Genomic DNA, 19,889 nt, shown 5'->3' with positions numbered 1-19,889 from the left:
TAAAAAATTTAATGTCTGACAATGCAAGCCTAGAAAATCAGAAGATAATCTTTTGTGTCTACTAGTTGGCATTCAGAGGCTTTCTTTTCATTATAAAATATAAATGCATTGTTCCTGCTTGAAGCAGTTTAGATTATGAAAGATGACAGAGGTATATGTCTAGATTTGATTGTTTCAGGTAGGAAGGCAGAACCCAGAAGACAGAAATGCAGATGTCACATATTTAATGAAAATTAGGTTTACAAATATGTTTAATAAAGTCTGAATGGTTTCTGCTAATAGTAGCAGTCCAATTACATGGAAGTGAGTATAGCCATATAAACATAAAAATATGAAGTAATCAGGTGGTTCTGCTGGCTGAATATTGCACTTTCAGTTAATATAATCCCATGCTAATTCACAAGAGCGTCATTTAGCTGTTAATGTTCGCATCAACATTTCAAGAGAGAGCATTAACGACTGAAAAGTCAAAGCATATTGCAGAAATGGACTGGCAAGGCGTTCTCCTTGCTTACATGAATTTCTAGCTTTTATATTTCTGCAGTAGTGTAGACAAAAGTGATAAAAGCCTTCACGTTTAACCGTGTCAGAGCATAATTTGCAGGTATGCGTTTTTTTAATAGAAAAGGTTAGAAAAGTGTTGCCTTGTCTCCCGAAAAATCAGAACATTAGTTCCTGTATAAGCTACAGCTCTGAAGAAAAGCACTACAGCTCAGCTATAGGTATTTAGACACTTAACTCCCATTCTAGCAAGTACATTCTCTCAAAATCAGTGACAATTAGGTGTTCAAACAAGAATTAGGTTCTCAAATAGCTTTGTGGATATGAGCCTATGTCCCAGACTGAAAGAGGTTAAAAGCTTGAATTAGAATGTAAGTGGATCATAATATAATAGTCCTACTACAAGAAAATGGGTTTAGCAATGCTATTTCTCTTCTTTAACTGCTCAAACAAAATTTTAATGAAGGTCTTATGAAACAATCTCACCATATACAAACTGCTTAAACCCCCAAATCCTTGAATCATCAATATTTCAGTCCTCATGATTTTTCTCACCATAGACCAACAGACAGAGCTTTATATTGTTTTGTAACTCCCAAATGTAATCCTTCATTAAAATTTAGATTGATCCCTAAAGAAGATACTTCATACATTCTTGCTTCTGAGAACTGATAATTGAATTTTATCAGTTTTATGATTAAGGTAGGTGCTGAGAGTATGCTTGAATTATTTCCCACATAATGTGATGCACTTGAAATTTTTACTTTTTTTCTAAAATTCCTGTGACATTGTGGCAGGATAGACCCACCCTGATAAGACCTAAAATCCAATCAAGCTATCATGCAAGCTATCATGCAGGATCAACTGTTGGAGCCCGGGTGTTGTCTTGGTGTTAATTATGCAAAAACCATCCTGGTTCATCAGACTTTGAATACACACCCTGCTTTTTGAAGTCTGATTTGACAGATAAGCTGGCCTGTAAATTCGTGATTAGTAGTCAATCACTTTATACTCTAAAAGTCTAGTGTCCTCTCAAGCAGTCAGGTTCTTCTGACATAACCCTTCTTGGGGTGTATGTGTGGAGATTCCTCCCTTGGGCTGGGGATGCCCCCCAAAGATACTCCTCGAGGCTGAGAGAAAGAGATCTCCCCACGAGCATTGGTATGGGTGAGTTACATCAGATCTCTACTTAATAATTATTTTTCTTTTTGCTAGCTTTATTATAACTGCTTCAATAATTGCCTTGTTACAGTGCACTATACTACTTTATGCTATATTATACTCTACTAGTAGACTTTTAGTGTTTATATTATGTAGTAAATAGTTCTAATTAAGATATTTTGTCTGACCATTTGTATAAAATAAATTATTCATTTTATATAAATATTGTCATTTTGCCAATCATTAAAACTTGCGGGACAAAAGTTGTTCAATCATACCTCTATAATTCCTTAAATTTAAACTGTTAACATAATCCGAGGCTAAGACTGGGTTTAGCTGCACTTAGACTCCTCTCTGAGAAGGGGTTTAGAAAGCAAGGGAATCCTTTCTGTACCTTGAAACTCATCAGCAAGGCTTTGCTTTTTAATAACTTTGTCTAAGCTTTCCACTCCCACCCGTGACAGACATTAGCTGCAACTTTTCATTTCTGGTAACTCAAAGTAATACATTTCATCTTAACATCAGACAAATTCCTCTCACAAGCGCAAGCTACCCATAAACAAAGAGTAATGCTAGTCCAGGACTAACTAGTACCTATAGATACCAGTGATCTTAAATGATTTCACTTTAGGCTCTTGAAAGGGCTCTTATTTACCTACCCAGACCACTTCCAAGGTAATTCAAGCTGAAATTCAAACATCATACAAGTAGTCACTTCTCAAAATTTTGGAAAAAAGGAAAGTTATTTCTTTTCTGACAATGGGTCCATGAAAATCCAGAAATATTCTCTCAAAATCGAGAAAATCTTATGTGAGAAGATGGGAGATCTTGTAACATGTATCCGCTGTAGAACCAAGATCTAAATGGGCTGCATGCACATCAGAAAAAAATGTATATGTGAACTCTTCTGGAAGAACAGTTCTAAAGGAACTGTAAACTGGTTAAAAATCATGCCAGGAAAACTAGAAAAGATCATTGCAAACTCAGGTTGTATGATGAGATAGGGAAAAATTCCACAAAAAAACCGCTATAAAAAAAACCACTAAACTTAATCTACCTAAATTAGTCTAAGCAAACCATTCTCAAAATTGTACAGCATATCTGAAATATTAAAAGAAATGAATCCACACAATTTGTACACCATTTGTACAGAGAAAATACTTTGCATGAACTCCTACCAGAAATGCCCAGCCTCTATAATTAAAGGCTGACTTTAATGCTTTACCTTCTGTCTGGATCATTTAAGGATTATTAAATCCTGTGGTTAACAGTTAATCAACTTTTATAATTGCTTTTCTGCGAGAAAAAAAATCAATTTTATCTTTTTTCCAGTCACTAAATCAATGTCTGGGAAATATAAAGATACATTTTCATGCCTTTAGATTTATTATTTATTTTTATTCTTGACAATTACAGGCACCCTCCCCACATCCTGTTTTGTCAACAGTACAAAACTAACAGTTCCTCAGTATTAGAGATTACTTTGTGAAAGCCAGGTCTTAATTCCAAATGAAAAAAAAAAACAACCAAAAAAGAATACATCACAGATATTCTAGAGCTTATTCCATCTCTTCACTATGAAATCAGTCCCACCTGAATGGGAAATAAAGTGGAGATAAAAACCAAACAAACACAAAAACACCAAAACAAACCAAAAACAGGAAACAAAGATATAAATTGAACTGTGTGCTGTGACTCAATCACTTCTGGCAACATAAGCAAGATCATGAAAGGAAAAGTTTCCAAAAATACTTGTAGTTCAGCATGTAGTGGTTTTTGAGACTTTATTTAAGGATCAACATGTTTCCAAGGCAAAATTGATCAATGCCCTCACCTAATGCTGTGAGAAATGCATTTCTGGAGGTATGAAGTTTTTCACTGAACTTAAGTTCTGACTGCAGCTGGGTTGATTTTTAGGAAAAAGTTCAGTATTTCAGAAGTCAAAGGTGAAAAACAATTATAATTCAGAGAAAAACTAGAATTAAATTTTACAAAAAAAATTATTGATTTCATTATGACAGATTTGTTCTGTGTTTTGTGTGAATATATTTTTCAAGGCCAGATTGAATAAGATCTTAAGCAACCTGGTCTAGTCGGAGGTGTCCCTGCCTGTGGCAATGAGAGTTGGGACTAGATGATCTTTAAGGTCCCCTCCAAACCCTTAACATTCAATGAATATTACATAGAATTATGCCAATATGTCAGCATAATATTGCTGTGTAAATATACTGTTGTGTAAATATGTGTAAATAGAACTGGATTTTAATAAAAATATATAATAACCTTAAAATTAAATATTTTCCCCCCTTGAAAAATGATACTGCCATAGATTCAAAGCTCATTAATCCACTGTTCTGAATATTAAAAATGTCAAACTCTATTCCACACTGTGTTTTATGTAAGTTTTCTGTAAACCTGGCTTCCCATTGCAGCTTAGCCTAAGAAATTTTTCAGAAGACATTTGCTAGGTCACATCAGCCCATATCACCATCACCTAATGTACTTCCAGCTGCTGCCCTAGAGCTACTCTAGCACAGATTCCTTTAGTATGTACTGCAGTAATTACTTTGCACTGCTTACCAAAGTCCTGGTAACTCTTTATTTAATATTTAATATTATTTTTAAATACTTTTCTTTCTTTTCAGATGAAATACTGTGCATGCCTATTCAAAATCTTCTGTATTTGGTACTTTTTGAGTTATTCCTTTGTGTTGTTATTACCTACTGAACATGAACGTAAAATGCAACAATTTAACTTTGAAGAAGTTCCTAGTGCCCAACTTCCAACTATCATATCATTTGATGACTTACCTAAATATTTTTTTAAAATATTTTTACCTGCAATAATTAAAATATTTACCATGTAAATATCTGCCTTTCATTCCTCTGCAGGTGGTTAAAGTATAGCTTTTGTGACAACTCTAAAGGTCACCTTCATCAGGCAGCATTAAAGGAAATTAGTTTTCACAGATGTTTGTAGCAGACTACAGAAGAGCCATCAGAATGTTACTGTGATTTTTTTACCTTTGGGGAGTGTTTATTATTTAGCTGTCATCATTAAAAATTCAAAGCAGTGAATTGGCAAGGCAATCTTAAATGGGATTCTCCCCCCACTCACATTTATGGCTAAACAAGTAGGAAAAGGTGGATTAAAAAAAAAAAAAGTGAAGAGAGAATAGGTTGCCCTTAGAAACAGTAACTTTAAGTACTCTAAAAGCTGCAAAATTTGTTTTAAAAATCCACAGATTTACAGTTCTTTTGTTTCCAGAAACTTTACCCAACATAAACCTAGGTAATTATAAGAAATAGCAGATAAGAGATGCAGTAATTTGAACAGCATATTCATTTGAAGAGCAGCACTCATATTTGGAGATGGCCAAGCACTTGAGGTTTTTTTACCTTGAAAACAAGAGCTCTGTATTGTGCACCATTAAGCCAGCAACGAACTCTTTGCATTGATATTTCTCTTTGGTGTGGTATCAAATAATATATTTGGCATGACCAAACCCTTTACTTTGGCTACATAAGTCCTGTAGGAAGGGATTAAGAACTTCAGACTAACTTCACTGGTTTGAAATTGAGACTATGTTTTGGAGATACCCAGGATACCTGCCATATCTGTCCTTTTCGAATACCCAGAGGTGCTTGAAGAGGCTGAGAGGTGATAGAGCAATGCAGCTCAGAACCACTCTTCCATCATTGCCACGTTTCCAAAAGGGACTCTACAGCCCTGTGCATAAACTCTGCGTAGGGCATTTTAGGGTTTTTTTCCCTCTTTTATTACTAAAAACTGAGTGTACAGTTATTTTTTTATATCCTACAAAATTTTAGTAGGAAGCTCTCTGAAGTGGCCAGTGATAAGCTAGAAGGAGGGATATGCCTGAAAGGTTACCCTTTCTCAGGTTTAGACACTAGTTTATAGGATGTGGAGAGGGCCCCTCTGTGTGAACAGGTGTGTCAGCACACATTACGCACAAATAGGGATCTAACAGTATTCCTCATTAAGGAAAAAAATAAAGCAAACAAGAAAATAGAAAACAAGCAGCTCTATTCTCCTACCTCACCATTTTTTCTTTTGTCAGTAGTTAAAGAATTCACAGAAAAACAAACAAACAAACAAAAACTAAAACAAAAAAACACAATGAGAAATGTGAATTTAATCAGAAGGACTGAAACCTGTTGCTAGGGTATCCAGACCGAACCATCCATTGTTCAACCATGAGGACACTCCTCCTACTGAAACCACAGTATGGCACAGGAAGGAATTTAAATTTAAATTAGTCATACCTATTAACCAATTAGCATCTACCTAATAATTTCCAACCCACATCTAATTAAGTGTTTTGAGCTGAGTGTAGCACCCAGATTCCCTGCCATTAAAGGAGCACAAATAGCACCTGCCTCTATGGGAGTCACTCTCTGAGCATCTCTTCATGCATCACCAAAGTGTGCAAAAGGAGCAGAGGACAAGTTCTTTCTCAATTTAAACATCTTGGTTAGATACTTAAAGTTTGTAGGCATCAAACCGAGCTATAGGATCAGTAAGTATAGAGAAAGACAAAGCTTTACTGGGTTGGCTAAGCCAAAACCATGATTTGTCTCATATTATACAGAAATGTGCCTATATACAAGACTGAGTTACAACCCATCTTGAGGAATGTGGCGTAAGAAGATTTCCGTGACAGAAAATTCATTTATTCAGCCATCTCATGAAAACTAGTGCATGACCTAATATATATATCTATAACATAAATCTTTCATTGACTTATTTTTGTAATGCACTTGCCAGTCATGTACTGTATATAATAAAACTCAGACATCTCAACCCCAAATATCTGTTCTTCATGTGAACAGGAAAGGACACCACCACAATCTATATCTGCCTCAGTTTATCAAGAGTTTATCAAGAAACATTAAAACCAACAAAGAGTCCTTGCCTAAATATGAGGTTAGAATCAATTCCCAGGTCATTGACAAAGAAATTAAAGTATTCTGCATATTCCAAGAAGTGTGATGTTTGAAGGCTTGAGATTTTTTGGTTCCACCTGGTATATACTGTTAAAATTTCAGAGCTCCTAATTAGTAAATTCTAATGCAGAGCCAGATAACAGTCCATTTTAGACTGTGACAAAATGGAAAAGACTGAATGCTAATTTTTTTCTATTTCAAATGGATATCCAGTGGTCAGCTCAACAGGTCAGTTCAATCAAGCTTCTGTTACAGACTTTATCATGTGTTCTATTTCTTTAAAGTTGTTCCATTTTTCACACCATTACTGAATGCCCTGATACATGCTCTTTCTCAATTCAGCAGTCATGAGAGAAGCACATTTTTTGGAGGGCCCTAACTAATGCTGCTTTCCAGCTGTAAAGTTTGACATCCCTTCCCCTTTTATTCTGCAATCAGCAATCAACTGAAAAAAACAATATTAAAAACTCCCCAGGCAAACAGATGAGGTGTAGAAGGAATCAGCTGAGCGACAATAATTCAGATTAGCTAAGGGTCTCCTGCGTTATCTGAAACAACTCAAAGTCTGCTTTTGTGGATATGTACAAAAGATTTAATGCAATTCATTTAAGTAAAGAGGAAAAGGTCAAAGTAAAAATGTAAGTCAAATTATATCATTAACTGGTGAAAAACATTACGTGGAGCACCATAAGTCCCTGGAGACAGTAAATCCAGTGTCAGAACTGGGGCTTTTCTGAGCGTAGCTCAAAAGGGGAGAGATGAAAATAGCTGAAATATATAGCTGATAAATGCAACGCTCTCCCTTAAGTAAGAATGCATTTTTTAAGCCATCTAGCAAAGCAATTTCTTTCTTAAAATCTTGAATTCAAAATACAGAAGACCTGTTGCCTCAAGACACTCTCTAAAAGAAATATTCCTTTACTTTATATTCTTCTCCTTGTAAGAGTTTACTTAATCCATTCTCTACCAGCTTCAGCGTTGTACTTGTAATTCACAACATTTTTGTCCTTCTGTAGGGCTCTCCCTTTCTCTGCCTCAGTTTATCATTCGTTACATGGGCAAAATCACATTTTTAAACTTGGCAAGAATGTTAGTACTACAGTATATTAAAGGTTGAGGGTTTTAGATATATTGATACAGACTGTAAATATGATACGTAGTTCTATCATCTGTATTTATAAACACAGGAATGGAAATTATCATAGAATTATCTGTGAATTCCACTTTCAGAAAATCATGGTGGTGTTTATCATTTGTTTACACTATTTCCATAGAAAAAATGGAATCTCTAGTGCAAATTACAAGAAGATAGAATAAAATATTTCCTTCCTGTAGCACTCTCATTTCTGTCTTGTCTGCTCATATGCTGCATTTTTAAATTCCATTCATCCTATTTGCATTCTTTTGAAGTCATCTTCATCCTGGCAGGTTCTCCAGTTCCATTCTTTTATGTTTAAATAAATAATTGAAAATGAGATGTTTGGGGGTTGGGAGGACTAGGAGGTTCTGCCTGCTAGCTGATATAATTTTTCTGTGTTAGCACGTGTTCTCAAAAATGTGCAACATGTATGAAAAACTCAAAAAAGAAGTCCTTAAAAATGCTGCAGAACTAAAGCTGCAGCCATCTGGAGCAAGAGCAATTCCTGCCATGAACTTACATACCTCAAACTCTGAAAGGTTTTCAAGCTGAATGAACTTGCATCTGTCAGAGAAAGAGGCAGATTTTTATGCAATGGAATGCAACATGGCACTTAGATGCAATTAAAATCATAATTAGAAAACCTTACCTAGTGTGCTCATGGTAATCTGGTATAATTTTTTTTCTGATAGAAATAGAAAGAAGACCCAGTCTAGAACAGAGATTGATCTAATGGCTGCTGGTAACTTGTCCCTTCCCCAGGAATGGCTCTTCCTGCGTGGAACAACCCCAGGCATGGCCAGCTGCTGCTGTTCCCAGAAAGCTATTTATGTTTTTGAAGCCCAAGAACAACCCTTTCAGGTTCTTGGCTATATATCTGTACCAAATAAGGTCACCTGCTTTACAGTTTTCCAGCCTAAATTGCCTCTTGATACAGGTTATATAAGAAGCAAGATGCATGCTATTTATTAATGTTGATACCTATTGGAAATCTGAGCCAGCCTTGTACTCCATGCCTGTTTTGTTTGATTCAGAGAACCAAAACTTCAGTCTAGGATTCTGAACTGAGATCTCACACGAGCAAGGCAAAGCTGCCCACTCCATGCATATTCAGAATGTGGACAGATTTGTCACAGGAGAGGAGTAGGGTGAAGTAGACTCTGGTCTCCCCTCAGCTGAACACTCAGTAATGAGATGGGGGACTGCATGGCCATCACTGTTATAGGGGCAGACTATACACTGGCTCCATATCCAAACATCCTCAATGAAGAATTACATTATTTTTAGTATATTTCGTCTTGTATGACGCTGTCTCTTTCTCAGAATTTTGATTTGCTGTGTTAAATCTTTAGATTTAACATAAATATGAAAATGGATGTAGTATAAAATTCAAAGACTAGAAAGCAGCTAAAAAGGCGTATTTTACCCATTGCCTTTTCACAGTAAGGAAAATTGATGTTTACTTATTATGCCAATCTAAAAGAAAGTAATAAGTGTTTTCTCTAGGAGCTTTTAGAAATTATAACATTTGTGTTTCTAGAATTTACATTTTTAATCAAGGAGCAATTTTTAACTATTTAACTGATCCAATTTCTCTACCTTCAAGAGACCTAATATCTTTGCAAAATATTTGGCTTTAAAGATATGAATACCATTATAAAAGAGCATGGCACAGCCTTACTCATCTTGACAAGTTCAGAGATACATGATTTCTAAGAGAAAAATCTCTCACTATGATTTGTGTAGTACTAAAGGGAAGGGACATTAAATAAGCCACCAAGTGTTCAGAAACACAGTGGTATTGTTTGCAGGTGTTATATAAAATAATTTTTAATAACTTCATCAAAGAACACTAAGCTCATCAGCTGTCATAATGACAACATATTATGCACAAAGTTGTTGTCTTGTAATTTTAAAGCTGAGTCTTCAGTATGAGAAAAATCAGGAAATTAAAAGCAAATATCTCTTCTGAATTCCCTTTTTGTTCTCAGGCAGACCTGCATGAGGTAATTGCACGATAATACAACCAGAACACTATATAACACCTCAAACAGCTTAGCAAGAAACCAACTCATTACCATATGTTTAAATGGTTTTCTAAATGTTACAGGCAAATTTCTATGATCTACTGCTTCAGTTATTTGACTAGAAAGATTGGGGTTCTCTTGTGGAAGGTAAATCTGAGGAAGTAGAGTTGGAACAAAAGGAGTATTCTCTGTGGGTTTTTATGTTAACAGCAGAAAGGTCCACCAGCGTGAGAAACAAAGAGCGTCCCCAAGCTGAGGGGTAGGTCTGTGTCACCTGAGCTTCTCTCCTAGCATCCAAACTGCAAAGGTGAGACTTCCTTAACCCAAATTTCAGATAGCTTGCTTCACTCTGCAGCAGGGATAGGCTAAGAAGATAGTAGCTGTTCCTTAGCCCAAATGTGACAAAAGAGATCTTATCAGGCAGCAGTAACACAGCTGCGATCTACCACAGGCTTGTACTCTGCATCATGCACAGGTTTGCTTTTAGCTCACGTGTCCTGTCTGACACCACCAGAGACCCCAGACTTCACCTGTGGCCACGTGTGAATTAGCTGGTGACAACTGTGTCCTTTGCCTAAGGTCACAGACAGTTACAGCTTACTTTAAAATCCATAATTTTTTCATTGGAGAATGTCTTGTACAATACTGTAAGCAGTTTATTCTTTTTAAATGAACACATGGTAAATTAAGGAGTTCAGAATGGTTATTTTTTAATGAAAAATATGCTCAAGTGCATTGCTGTTATGCAACTGTCATCATGAAGAAGAGCAGGATTTTCAAAAGCATCCTTGGAAGTGACTCCATTAAGAGCATGTGATGCTTTTAATCCATTAGCTCCTTACTTCTGATGTGAATTCCTGACTGCTTGAAGCTAGTGGCAGAAACACCAGGCATTTCAGAGAGGCCACAGTTTCACTCTTGAAGTGAGTAAGTTTTTTCAGTTCTAATAAAAATACAAACATTTGCTATTTACGTGCCTTATTTTTCAGCATTTCTCTCCTTGTGCTATCACTAAGCTTAAAGAAATTATTATACAGTTGATGTAGATTTTACATCTCTTTCTATTTTAAGAATACCATCTTTCAGCCAAGCGTGTTGCCCACGACAAAGAACTTACCACCAATCTGAATCACACACATGCAAGTGTAAAGAGAATGATTTCAGATCTGAAAAGGATATTGAAAAGCTGAAAATGTATTGAAAAATCCATTAACTTAATGATAAATATAGTTCACCATAAACCGTGCTTTTTCAAAAGTCACAAATTGATTTAAAAGAGGGGCCTAATTATGAGACACCTCAAATCAAAAATACTTATCAAATCAAATTTAAAATTGCTGAAAAGAATTTGATGCTCAACTCACCATAATAAAACTTTAAAATGGTTCTTTTCACTATTGTGCAGCTAAACTGCAATTCCAATTCTGCTTTGACCAAGTCTCCTTAGGTGCCTCAGAGAGACTGCGCTAAAACTATTCAGTTATGTCCACTTTCTGCTATTTTTGCATGGCGGTTTTTGAAGAAGCCACAATACACTGTGGTCTTGGAAAATTGCTTAAAGACTGTTTAGAGTCCAGTAGCATATACCTTCTTCTTTAGAATACTTCTCAGGCCATCAGTTACTCATCTCCCAAAAGCTACAAGTACCAGTGCCATGTTGTTTCACTAAATTATGTAATGGGAGTGGCATTTGAGAACTTTATTGTTTTATTGAATATCACTGTATGTTCTTCCAATCCATGGTAACGGTGAAAATAACTCCCACAACCATGACAGGAAAAAATTGAACTATTACTCTGCTACTAGGAAAAAATTCACTAACAGGCATTTATGGGTTTTCATACCTATTTCATACAAATTTAAAGACCAAAGTTTGTCTTCAGTGTAACCAAGGGCATAATTTGGACAAAGGCTATAAACCTCTAGTACAAACAATGAAAGTGTGACTATGGATATGAAATATTTGTTATGTCTCTGGGACATGAATCAGCTGGACAGAAAATAATAATCAGAGAGGGATCAGAAAAATGCATGAAAAATAATAATATTGCAGAAAAGGAACCTACATCTAAAATGCTTTTTGAAAATACAGATTTACTTTAAATGTATAATAATTTATTAATTATATGATACACACATAATAAAATCATGTACGTAGGGCGTCTGCCTTTCATTGAAGCCCCGCGTCAGTAAACACTTACCCTGCTTCCACCAAAGAGTCTACTTGTTTAAAGCAGCCACCAGGAGATCCTTGCCTTGTCAGTTCCAAAGTGGCCTGTGTGGCAAATCAGGAATGCAAGCCGAGAGTCTTGAGTCAAGAGCAAAAAGCCTTCCAAAATACAGTCTAACGGTTGTAACAACCAGTGAGATTAAATGCTTTAAAGACAAGGATATCTTACTCTGCTATAATCAATCACTGTTGATGCACAAGTCTAAGGCAAAATATTTTTGTACATTTTGAGTTTCATAACTATAAAGTTACAAAGACTTACAGAGGCAGGTGCTTGAGAGTAAAGAAGACCAGATTACGTTTTTCAGCTCCTGATCCAGAGATCTCCCTCTTCCCTTCTGTCTCCAGTTGACAAACTCCAGGCATTAGTGTTATATAAGACAAGAGTTGGTCCCAAAGCATATCCAGCCTTTCAAGGGTGCTTTTTATGGAGAATGTTAGGACTGTGAGGTCCTTGCAGTCAGCTCTTCTCATTTTTTTGCCCCTTCTCAATCCAAACACCATCAGGAGGAACTCTGACCATTTTTTCAGAAAATGATTGTGCTGCTGTTTGGCAAAGCACTAAGCAGATTCTTAGCCCGTTTTGATGATGAGTAGAATTTTTCACCTGCACAGTCTAGTACTCTAGAACTAGCTCTAGTACTGAGCTCAGACATGTTAATAATCAGAACATTTGAGGTGATTATGGACTAGGAGATAATAATCCAAGACTTAATCTTTGAGAAGTAGAACAATAGACAGGTTTAAGCATAACTGTTGTTTTCAGTTGTTGTAAAGATGATGCTTCCCTGGAGAATTACACAGACTGCAAAGTGAAAAACACTGAGTTTTATTTCATTTAATTAAAATATAAGAAAAAATATTAATTGGAAGTAGAAGTTATATTGTAATTATTGGAAGATTTCAATTAAAAAAAGAGTACTCACTTCTTGGATTCCAATTCTTGTGTGCTCAATAAAGATGTCGTATATTAACCTAGAAATCCTGTAGGCAACTTTACATTTTAATAGCCCATAAGCAAGGAGTGCTGCAGAGGGACACATCTCTGGTTTTTGGATTATTCAGGCGTTTATTATGTGCACTAGTCATCCAAAATTTTTCATCATGAAACCTTTTCCTGCAGTTTAAGCTTCAACAGATCTACAGACTGGTCCCATAAAAGACGTCCATTAAGTAATTATAAAAACAGAACATATGACTAATTAGAAAAGACCATGTCTTGAAATACTTCTTGGTTATCCATCTAAACCAACTTTCAAGATCCTTTTCTCTTTACTTTAAGAGAATTGTATTGTTATCATTCCCCAGTGATTCCATTAAAATAGATTGATTTGTATTTCAGACAAAAATAAAAAGAGATGTCTGAGAAAGTTTTAAAAATGTACCTTTTTTTAGCAACTAACTTTTACAAAAGTTTCAGTACACCTCTTAATCTTTCCTGTATTACCTTGAAAGAGAAAAGTATTTACAAGCTTCACAAAGCCCAACGGCTCAACATGCCTTTAGAAAAGAGCTCCATAACCCATTCCCAAAGTCACGCACACATTGCAGCAAGATGAATGTGGACCTAAGCAAAACCCAGATGTTAAGAAGCTTTGCTTCAACCACAGGTCTCTTTTTGTTCTGTCAGTGTTATCAGTTAATACTCCATGATGAAAAAAGAAATATAGTTAGCAAATACCCTATATCCACTTAAGCTGTCAGTGTTAACAGGCACTGGTCTCTGGACACCAGACAGTCTAATCGGCTGCTTGTTAGTTGTTTGTTTTCTAATGGAGCTGTCTGCAAGTGTTTGAAAAGTGGTGTCCTTGAGACTAGCAGCTTCAATGTAAACAAGTGGTTACTACTGATTTTATAACTATCACTAAGTTTGTTTTTCAAGGAACAGTACAGAATTACTGAAAACTCTTTGTCAGTGCTTTATGGATGTTCTGCTATATATTTCCTGTTTCCTCAAACACTGGAAGCAAACTTTTCTTTCTGTTTTGCATGTGTGCTTATTTCAAAGTCAGGGCTATTTTAGCTGTTCAACAGCATTATGAATAACATTTTTAATAGGTATTGCATAACCTTCTCAATATATCATCAAGGAAATTGAAGAGGCTGCTTTATTGTATCTCTTGTAAAAAAAGAAACACAATAAAGTTCAAGTCCTCAAGAAGGCAGAGGATGCTTTTTAATTCAATGATACTTTTATATAATATATTATAGAGGAGTGTTTCAATAATTATTTTACTTCTCAAGTTCCTAAGTTACAATTCCATTTTATTGCAAAGTGGCTATTGCCAGACATTAATTGAATAATTCACTGTGAACTTGTTCAGTACAGAGAATGGTTACCTTTCATGTTTGGAGAGAGATGCTAATAGCTCCTGAAGCAAATGATAAATAATATTTGTATTATTCTTACTGTAGATTGTTGCTGAGGTTTCTCAGTGGCTAGATATGTCTTACTGTGTCAACTGTTTCAGAAAAAAAACTTGCAGGAAGTAGTTGCTGCAGCAGAAAGTAGACAATGGTTTTGAAGAGAAAAAATAGATTCATAAAATATCCTACATATATAAAGCATATTGTTAGGTACCATTAGAATTAATGGTAGCTAAAATGTGAGAAAAACAGTATAACTAAAAAAAAACCAAACCAACAAAATATTATCAGTACCAATAGAAAATTATATATGCATTAAGCAAGCTGAGGAGCTACCTTACAGTTTGTGTCAGCACCGTGAAACATTGCTGGACCAGCAGCTTTCTTTCTACAGGTGTTTTACTTTGACCTTATTAGTTTGGCTTTTACAAAGACACAGCTGTCAAATTCACAACAAAAATGGCAAAAGTGTTGATCCTATCATAGTTGATCCTATCATATTCAGTAGTGCAGGGACTTCCTTTATTTTTTCCAGTCAGCACTATTTTATATCAAATAAATCATTTGGTGTAATTTGTAGAACAACAAAAGAATTACTACAGGGGGTAAAATCAATACATTAACGTAACTTATTATGGATACTTGTACTTGAAAAACTCCTGCTTTTGATTCAATATTGAGCTACAGAATACTGTTTTACTTATTCCCAGAAGTCTTGCAAGATTTCCTACACGATTACAGTATTATTTCACATGTATTTTTATTTTATTTAGTTTTCAATGCTATTATCAATAGACACTGCTCCAAATACTCTGTCTTTAACTGAACTTAACAAAAGGAATGCTAGCAATTGTTATTAATAGCAGTTATGAAGTGAATTGTAATCTGATCCACGGATGGACAACAGAAATCTCTAAAAGGTCTATTTGCGCTTGAAATGAGACATAAAATCTTTTGAGGGGATGGGGTCAGGGTGTAGTCAGTCTGTACTTCCACATTTTAATGTTTTATCCTTTTCTCTAACAAAATTTTACGTCTCTGTATAAGCAAACTTACAGACTCTTTACTAATTATCCTCAGCTATTGCTCTAAATGGATACTTTTGAATCATTATCCATAACACTGTTTCAGGAGTAAATTTTAAATGTGTTGCTTGATTGTCTAAATTCACTTGTCCATGTCCAGTGTAGATATTTCAATTATGATTTAGTTATTTAATCTTCTCTGATACATCTTTTGGGGACAATGACCCATACGGAGTAGGTGAATAGGGCAGAGGAGACACACAGTCGTGGCTGGGGGGCAGGCAGAATGCTTTAATATGTCTAAACTGTCACCAGATGCCAATCTTTAGGGCAACCAAATTTCACCTTTAGTAATGAAAGCAAAGATGGAAGAGTAGAGGGACTTGACCTGCTCATGCACCTTTTAAAATGATCTTTTCCAAATGAGGTTAAGGAAGACAGTGTAATGAGTCCCTCCTATGGCAAATAGAAATTGGCTGTGTATCTCTGGCAATAGCTGATGATTAATAGGAAAGAGCCTGCAAGTACCTAGAGGAGGATATGCATCAAGGGTATGTACAATTCAGTGTGAAAAAAATTTAGTGTGTTGCAGGGACTGTAACAAAATACTATTAAGACAGAAGATAGTTAGAAACCATATTAGAAATACCTTCCTGACACCTATAAAAATCAAGTTGCCAAATAGCCTTTCAAAAGCTGTCTTTGATTCCCACCACTTGAGACTCCTGACTGAACAGAACAAGGAAGTATTTTTAACAAATGTGTTATGAAGAACAAACCTGAACTAGAAGAAGAGAGAAATCCCTACCCAATAGATCTTTTTCCAATCCCTACTCGCTGTGTTATGCACAGGAATATCCACAGCCAGATGTTTTCCAACACCATCTATCATTAAAAACATAATTCATTTTCATCTTCTGTTTAAGTTGTCTTGACTTTTGTTCAGCTATTAAGATCCATGGGGTGTACAAAAGAAGATGCTTCTTTTCAAGGAGTAAGAGCCAGGGGAGCAAAGCAACCAAATCACAGTCCATACTGTCTAATTATTAACATGCTCCATCAGATGAAATGGCTTCTTCAGTGCAAAGCTCATTCTAGCAATGCTCAGGCAAGGAAATAATGGCTCTTGTCTGGGAGAGTAGGAAAAGACACCTCACTCTGGAGGAAAGGCAGGTTACCCATAAAGATGCAGGCCATGCTGTACTACTTCCCCTCAGCTACCCCGGTTACCTAACACACGTGGATGACAGAATTAAAAGGACCTGAAGAGACACTAAAGTTATGCATCAGTTTTCTGATGCTCGGTTGTGACATCTTTATATCTTCCACTTGAAATACTCCTAGAGGATGGCATGCTGTTCTGTCACCATAAGTGATTTACAGCCTTAAAGCATGAAGAGTCCATCCTTAGTAACAGTAAACCTTGGGCTAGCAAGGTAAAGACAATTAATTAGAGTAGATTATGATTTAGATATGCAAGAAAACTGAAAAACAGAAGCTTATCTCTAATGCTGGTAATTTAGCTATAATTTCTTCCGCTGTGATCTTACTGTGAAATTCTTCCAGTAGATACAGTACCTTCACTAAGAGCATGACAATCACCTGATAGAAACGCTTTATTCTAGCAGAATTGAAACAGGAACTAATTACCATAAAAATCAATACACAGATCCTGCTTAATTATCATAAATAACTCAGAGGAGTCATGGATGGTGAGGTACTGTTCTCTTTTTGGCACAGGTGAGTCTTTCTTGGTTTAACAAACGTAAAAATTACTTTTGGGATTTGTTTTCGTCTTTGTATAACATTCTACTTGGCATAAACTCAGAAATTTCAATGTAATAGTAAAAAATAGCAAATTCTAAAAAACATTACAACTAAAAGGAAAAGGAAAATTTCAGTGAAAAAATCATTAAAAATGGGCAGAATGGGCAAAACAGAAAGAAAACTACAGAAATAAATAACAGAATTTTAGAAGTGAGGACACATGAATGTAAAATCATGTAAATTGACAGTTCTACATGAATCTTATGGCTGTTCACTCAACTTCTACTCAGTTTTGGTTTAACACAATGCTCACATGAATGCCTGATATTTGCTGATGAAACAAATTTAATGACTACCTATTATTTTTGTTTTATGTAAATTCTCATCATGGTTAAAAGAAATATTTGGACTGCAGAAGAAATTCCAAATCTTTCAAACATATATTAAAAATGTTAGCAATTTAAATAATGAGAACCCATAAGACAAACTATGTTACATATATAAAGATGCAAAAGTCCCAGAAAAACATATTTTTTAATCTGGAAATCATTATTTTTGTTTAGAAATATGCTTCAGTCTGCTGGCATGAAGAAAGAGGAACATACTCAGCACTCCTTATACAAAGTCAATAGGAGTTGCTGAGTTATTAGAAATGCCTCTCATCCAGTATTGCACATTCTATTTTAGCAGGAATTTCTAATAAAAAATTTCATACCATAGCAATAACATCCTCTACTAGGAAAAAAATTGGCAGTATGAGTAGAAGGTTACAAACAGACAGATGTTCCTAAAAAAACTTTGAATCATATAATGTAAACAAGTGCACTTCATTTTTGTAAATAATAGTAAAAGCATTATTATTATTAATAATATTATTATTTTTATCATCATTATCATTATCATCAATACCACTTTCTTTCTCCCTCATGTCTGCTAACACTAGTTTAGGGTGAAATATTTCAGAATCTCAGCCCTGTGACCTGAAGAAATGGGACTACCATATTCAGAAGCATCAGTGACAGTTTGCAGAAAAGCATGGGAATAATATAGTTTAAGCATGGGAATAATACAGTTTTCATAAACAAACTTTTCTGAGTAGCAGGTTTGTGTCTGAGATTTTAACTTAGGATTTTTAACCCTAGGATGTATGTAAGAAGCAATTGGAGCACATCTGAAAGCAAGAACTGGCCTTCCACTGAGTATTGTAACACAATGGCTTCACAGTAATTTTTACAGGAGATTACAGCACTACCAAGATTAACGCTTAACTTTGTAGTGAAGTACTGTATCTCATGCTTCAGGGCTTATGCTATTGTAAACCAAACGTGGAAGGCTAATTAGCTTTGTGCACTAAGATCTATTACTTTCCACTAAAGCCTTGGTGCTGGCCTGGACAGCTGGTTAATCATCTCTTTCCAACTATTCCAAAAGTACATTTTCCAAATTAAAGTTCTTGATGCAGTTTCAACTAGAGTCCGCTGTTCAATATAAGCATGATTTAAAACTGTGTTTAATACAAATATATGATGTGCCACTTCTGTAGCAGACAGCCTTCAATGATTTAAGCTAATAAGAAAAACACTTGCTGTATAGCCAGGTAATTGTATGAATAACTGAGAAAATTTTCTGCAACAGTTTAATTTGTGAAAAAATGTAAATCACTGTAAAGTTGGTAGCCCCTATGTAAATAGTCTTTGTGTACTGTGAATTTTCAATTTTGCTATCTTAATTTGCAACTTTTTTACTCATCAAAATGCACATTTTTTCATTAAAATGATTTAAGTAATGATGTAGGGATTATATTCTTCAGGGCCTTTTTATTTTCAATTCTAGTCACCTGTGAAATATATCTTCTTTAATACTTGAATGAAGACCTGCCATTGGTAAGATCATAATAAATATGAATTGTTATCAGAATACAAATGGAAAATAAACATATACTGTAAAATTACTAGACCCCTGGGATGAGTTAGACCTTGATTTATACTATGTCCCTGAAGACTATAAGGCTATGACAAACTGTTCTCATTACCTATGCTCTGCCTACATTTAATCTATTGCAGACTTCAGGGCAGACGGTTACACATTTACAATATACTCATTACAAAACAAGAAAGACAGATAAAATTCCAATAAATATTTACACAGAATTATCCATATACAAATAAGGGTCTGATTAGTCAGACTTGTTATAAAACTTGTCCTTAAGTTAATCTACAAAACTGTCAATAATATTTTGGTTGGAAAAGTACCACTGCAGACATCACTGATGGCAAAGAGGCTTTCTCCTAACGCCTCTGATATGGGGTGAAGATGAGTGAAATGACTGGGTCTAAGAATTTTCTCACCTGAAAATATAAATTTAGCACAGCTAGGGCTGTTAGCTATATTTTGTCACAATCCCCGATTGTTTTATTACTTTCTAGAAGCAAATGTTTTTAAAGACAGGGAATTCAGTGCCTGTTATTGCTGGCAGCTAGGGCTACCCTGGTTGAGTCAGAACTGGCAGCTGCTTGCCTGTCCTCCTCTCTGGAGGGGACCAGCGTGTACCAGTGACCATGGGCAGCACAGAGCCTCAGTTTGAGTAGCTCAGTCCCATGATATACAGTGCTTCCAAGTGGGATCAAGAAGGAGCAACCCATGCAGAAAGCTGCCTTTGAAGCAAGCTGGTGGTCAGGTACAGACAGCTTCACCAGCAGCGTTTC

This window comes from Manacus candei, unplaced genomic scaffold (genome assembly GCF_025592945.1).
Source record: "Manacus candei isolate 608988 ecotype Guabito, Panama unplaced genomic scaffold, ASM2559294v1 h1tg000028l, whole genome shotgun sequence".
NCBI lineage: Eukaryota > Metazoa > Chordata > Aves > Passeriformes > Pipridae > Manacus > Manacus candei.
The sequence above is the reverse complement of the archived record's forward strand: the minus strand, read 5'-3'. Positions refer to the sequence as shown.